Below are 6,407 nucleotides of genomic sequence, written 5' to 3'. Positions count from 1 at the left end.
ACCTATGGTCAATTTAGAGTCACCAGTTAACCTAACCTGCATGTCTTTGGACTGTGGGGGAAACCGGAGCACCCGGAGGAAACCCACGCGGACACGGAGAACATACAAACTCCGCACAGAAAGGCCCTCGCCGGCCATGGGGCTCAAACCCGGACCTTCTTGCTGTGAGGCGACAGCGCTAACCACTACACCACCGTGCCGCCCCAAAATAAAAAATGTTGTGTACAAATTAAACCAAGATAAAACGCAAGTCTTTTTTCCACTTTAAATGTGATGTATAGCAGCCAACAAAATTCAAGTGAAAAACTAAGAAATATTGTAGAGATAAAAGAATAGGAGACCACCTTTAATAACCTGGTTACATGAGTATATTTGGGCATGCGACTGCACTCAGAATTATTACATTTAGACTGGAGTTGGAAAGTAATTTATTATACATCTGTCATCACTGAAAGCTAGGGTAGGTGAAACTTGGAGAAACTAGCAAGGGTAAGCTAGACTTTTGAAAGTATTCAACTGAAAAACCCCACCCCCTCCCTTCAGCGCTCTCCAAAACACATGAACGCGCACTGCCTGACTACTGCTGGAGGACGAATCTGTGGGAGATAGTGTTGAGGAGAGGAGTGTAGTGCAACATTGTCTTATCCAGCTACCTCGTGCCTCATTCACTTGGAAGAAGACGCCTAACATTATCATAATGAATGCAAACAATGAACATGGCTATTGTTAGTACTCATAGCTGTCAACTAGTTTACTTATTATTATACCCCTGCTCCAAGGGGGGGGGATACTAGTTTACCTCTGTCTGTCCGTATTTCCATGCATCCGAAACATCCTTCTTCTCAGCAAACACAAATCATAGCTACTTGGTACCAAACTTCAGCTTGGGGTTCTATACTGTGTATACCGTTCTCAGGTCTGTCGCGCATCGACTTCCTGTTTACCGACTGAATGTATTTATGAAACATATAGCATTGATTTTATAAAATTTTCATAACACTTTTCTCAGCACCTACAAATCACAACTGCTTGATATTTGGTACAAAGCTTCAGCTTGGGGTTCTATACCACGTATACCATTTCCAGGTCTGTTGCACATCGACTTCCTGTTTACCGACTGAATGTATTTACGAAACACACAGGGTGGATTTTGACACTATTTCGAGAAGCAAAATGTTATTTCAAAATGACCATTTACCAGGATGCTGTTTGAAATCCCTGGGGAGAACACTGCTCTTTACTTACTTGTTTCAGGGTTAATTATTTGTTGAAGTCAATATTCGTAATAAGTGTCCTCTTCCTTCGATTGCTTGCATTCTGATATAAGTGAGAGCGGGGGTGCGTAAGTGAGTAGTAGCTCACAGTTGATTTTGTTTTAACAATGTTTGCAATGTCTGCCTAGCCTTGTGAAAGTGTGTGCACAGGTAGGCCATCCAGTCGTTTCATTCAGACTGAATTAAACGATTGAACGGACTTTTTAGAGCTCTGTAACTGGCATTGTCTAAAAACAATGGTTTTTGTTTTTCCCGTCATTCTGTGTCAACTCTAGAGAGACGTAGCTGTGGCAGTTACTAACTGCCACAGCTACGTCTCTCTAGAGTTGACACAGAATGACAGGAAAAACAAAAACCATTGAGTGAGCAACAGTTCTGTGGATGGAAACAAACACCTTGTTGATAAGAGAGGTCGGAGGAAAATGGCCAGATTGGTTTGAGCTGCTAGGAAGGATATAGTAACTCATATAATCACGCTTTACAACTGTGGTGAGCAGAAAAGAATTTCAGCATGCAACAGTATGCCAGCCAAGACCAGGAATCTTAGAATCAAGAACAAGTCCCTATTAAAGGGCATATCATGGACCAATTTTGTTTGTTTTTTTATATGAAAGTATGTCCCTTTACACACTCATCCAGAAGGGTAATTTTGCACAAGGCCATCTGTTTACAGCAGAAAAAAATAAAATAGCAAAACGCGTCTGGAAAAATCCCAAGGGAGTCTGGAGCCAGATTCATGACGTTATCTGTGGATACGAGCAGGCTCCACGAGCTTGCACGGTCTCAGTGCACAGCCTGTGTAGACCAAGCACTCCCATTTCTCTCTCATTGTCCGGTCTTTTGGAAAACGATGAGTACTAATCCCATCATGATTGGTGTTGCTACACCCTCCTATGATACTGTTAACCATTTTAATAATTACGCAATAACGTTGAAGAAATTTGCAGAAAACCACCAGGTCGTTTTCTCATAAACAAACCAGCGCTGACGTAGGATTCAGAGGGAGGCGTCCCGCACGTGATGTCACGAAAATCAATGTTTGTCGGGAAATCCAAATGCCAAGTTTTTTCAGAGGCGGACCAATTCGCCTCAAATGGCTTGATTTCAACTGAATTTTTCTGGTATTGCGCAAGGTAAAAAAAAATTGCACAAAATGCAAAATGTGACATATTTGACCAAAGTTTAATATAAAATAGGAGAATTATATTGATCTTGCTCCTGGATTTACCCGTGATATGCACTTTAAAATGGCCGGTGAGTGTATATCCATTGTATATAAGTCCAGGAAAATGGTTTCCTAAAAATGGTAGCTCTTTTTACAGTTATTCTGCAATAATGCTGTTAAGAAGCTCCATCAGTATGCCAGCTTTGGTTGTTCACACTGAACCAAACAAAGCCAGCATAAAGCCGTGCCAGTGTGTGTTTCAACACAGCTTTCCAGAACCAGAGAACACAATGTAGCGCTGGCATCTTGGGTGATGTGATATACTTCACATCGGAAAAACATATCTCGAGCATACTGGTGATGCTTTCAAGACAATAACGGCAGGTGAACTAAGTGTTGAGGGGTTTTATTGCTACCCGTGCATATTCTTCCAATCCAAGCAAAGTTGCTGAGGGTCGTGTTTGTGCAAACAGAAATACAACCCCTGGCAAAAAGTATGGAATCACCAGTCTTGAATGAGCACTCATTCACACGTTTTATTCTGTAGAACAAACTCAGATCACAAACATGATACAATAATAAAGTCATTCCAAAGTGCACCTTCTTGGCCTTCAGAAACACTAAAAGAAATGAAGAAAAAGCATTGTGGAAGTCAGTAAATGTTACTTTTATAGACCAAGCACAGGGAAAAATAATATGAAATCACTCAATTCTGAGGAAAAAAATATGGAATCATGAAAAACAGACAAACAAAAGAACATTCAAAACATCACTAGTACTTAGTTGCACCACCTCTGGCTTTTATAACGGCTTGCAGTCTCTTAGGCATGGACTTGATGAGTGACAAACAGTATTCTTCATCAATCTGGTGCCAACTCTCTTTGATTGCAGTTGCCAGATCAGCTTTGCAGGCCGGAGCCTTGTCGTGGACCATTTTTTTCAATTTCCACCACAAGTTTTCTATTGGGTTGAGATTTGGACTATTTGCAGGCCATGACATTGACTGGATGTGTCTTTCACTAAGGAATGCTTTCACAGTTTTTGCTCTATGGCACGATGCATTGCCATCTTGGAAAATTATTTCATCATCCCCGAACATCTTTTCAATTGAAGGGATAAGAAAACTGTCCAAAATGTCAATGTAAGCCTGTGCATTTATTGAAGAAGTAACCACAGCCATCTCCCCAGTGCCTTTGCCTGACATACAGCCCCATATCATCAAGGATTGTGGAAATTTTGATGTTTTCTTCAGGCAGTCCTCTTCATAAATCTCACTGGAACGGCACCAAACAAAAGTTCCAGCATCATCACCTTGTCCAATGCAGATTCGTGATTCATCACTGAAGATAACTTTCATCCAGTCATCCACAGTCCATGATTGCTTCTCCTTAGCCCATTGTAGTCTTGTTCTTTTCTGTTTAGGTGTCAATGATGGTTTTCTTTTAGCTTTCCTATATGAAAATCCCATTTCCTTTAGGCGATTTCTCACGGTTCGGTCACATACTTGTACATTGACTCCAGCTTCCTCCCATTTATGCTTCATTTGTTTTGTTGTACTTTTTCGGTTTTCAAGACACATGGCCTTAAGTTTTTTGTCTTGACGCTTTGATGTCTTCCTTGGTCTACCAGTACGCTTGGCTTTAAAAACCTTCCCATGCTGTTTGTACTTGGTCCATATCTTAGATACAGCTGACTGTGAACAGCCCACATCTTTGGCAACCATGCGTGAAGAGTTACCTTCTTTAAGAAGTTTGACAATCCTCTCTTTTGTTTCAAGAGACATCTCTCTTGTTGGAGCCATGATTCTTGCCAATCCACTTGGTCCAGCAGCCCTCCAAGGTGTGATAACTGCGCTGTTTCTAACTGCAGACTAACGAGCAGATCTAATCTGAGGCAGGTGTCAATTTAGGGAAAGGAAATTGACTGGGTGAGTCCTTATTTTCTACCTGAAAATTGAGTGATTCCATATTTTTTTCCCTGTGCTTGGTCTATAAAAGTAACATTTGCTGACTATCACAATGTATTTTATTCGTTTATTTTAGTGTTTCTGAAGGCCAAGAAGTTGCACTTTGGAATGACTTTATTATTGTATCATGTTTGTGATCTCAGTTTGTTCTACAGAATAAAACGTCTGAATGAGTGCTCATTCAAGACTGGTGATTCCATACTTTTTGCCAGGGGTTGTATGTTGGAGATAAAATTGAAGAGAAGTAGGAAGCGATTGTGGAACTTAGATGCTGTAGACGGAGATGTTTGAATTTGTGCTGGCCTCGGAAAGAAGAATGTCAACGTTAAAAATGTCACACCCCTGTCCCGCTGTGCCAGCTTGTCCCTTGCACAGATGTTCATTCAGGCTCTATTACTAGCACTCGTTCCAGCTCAGAGGCAGGGCGATGCAGACCCCTTATTCTGTATTTGGGCCTTTTAAAGGTAGACTGCCTTTCAGATTTTTCAAGTTTAGGTCATAAAAAGAATTTTCCCTGACACCCAATTGTTTTTGTTTAATGGACCGAAAGCTACTGAATTCAAATCACAGACTTCCAATTTTATTAGTTTTTTTTTTTTTTAAACAAAGCAATTAATGAATTTAGGGCCACATGGCCCTAAATTCTCGGCTGTTTTTTCCTGCTTCACCATGACCCAATTCAAGATACTACGTCATGCATCATGTGGTGGGCTTTCCTTGTTTGCACAAGGCATTGTGGGATACAAATTTGAAACAAGAGAAGAAAATGGAGGATGTGAATGAAACGTGAAAGACCAACTACAGTAACGGAAAGCGAGAAGAAAAGACGTTATGTTACGAAGGAAAGGAAACACAGGACCAAACTAATAAATATTGGTGGTCAGCAAGCACCTCGGTGTGATCAGCTGTTTGTTTAGCGACAGAATGATGGAACTGTCAGTGCACGGTCAAGGTAAACTTGTAGATGGCAGTAATGCAACACTGGATGCCAGCTGCCGTAAAACCCAAAAGAAGAAGAAGCCTAAGGCAAACCTGCGCATGCGCACACGGACTTCCTCTGTCTGCTTGACTGCGTGAAGCGAGTGATTTCATGCACATTAATTTGCCCTCAAATTAAATAACTTCCCAGCCACAGAATGGCATGATGTTTTTGAGATATTGCACAAATAAACATACATCACAATGACCAAATTTCAGAGGGAACTATATTTCACTGATTTTATGAAACTGAAAGGCCGTCTAGCTGTAAATAGAACAAAAGAGGTGCAGCATTCCTGCCTTGAACAGGCTGTATAGAAGGGGCTAGTGAGAACCCTGAACAAGTTTTAAAGCCCATCATAAAAACCAGTTCTAAGGGTTCATTTCGACAGAGGTTGTAATATCCACATCATATTTGGCTGCCTGTCGAAACAATTATTTAGTTTGTTATTAATGCTCAAGAGATGCTATTTAATGATACTTTGGATGAAGAAAAAGTTGCCCAGGCAAGGATTTAATGGCCTGAACAATTAATGTGCTAACCAAGTATCAAGCCCAAATTTCAGTTTACAAATGGTCTAGTTTAGTGAGATATCTTTTGATGGTGAACACAGGGAAATGGGAAATTAAAGGGCTGATATAATATTATAGTTTGCGTCATGATATGTGAGCTTCTGCTATATTGTTTTAGGAAATTTACTAAGTGTCTTGTAACTTGCATAATGTAATGGCTTTCAGAGTGCTGTTGCATCCTTTGAGGTCAGTGTGAGCTGCTCAAAACTAGTATGAGTACATTTCGTCAGTGATTTTGACATTTTGCGCAATCTTACAGCGTGTAGCATCAAACTGGGAACTTTACAATTTGAGAAGTTTGTGGTTTCTAAACTGCCACTCCCATCAAAAAGTACAAATCTGGAACTGGATGTCTTGTCATGATCTGATTAAACTTGAGGACTAAATTACAACAAAGCAAATGAGTACCTCATCTGACTCCATATTTACGCAATATAATGCAAATGAGAGT

This window comes from Neoarius graeffei, chromosome 25, assembly GCF_027579695.1.
Source record: "Neoarius graeffei isolate fNeoGra1 chromosome 25, fNeoGra1.pri, whole genome shotgun sequence".
Taxonomy (NCBI): Eukaryota; Metazoa; Chordata; class Actinopteri; order Siluriformes; family Ariidae; genus Neoarius; species Neoarius graeffei.
This window is presented reverse-complemented; position numbering follows the sequence as displayed.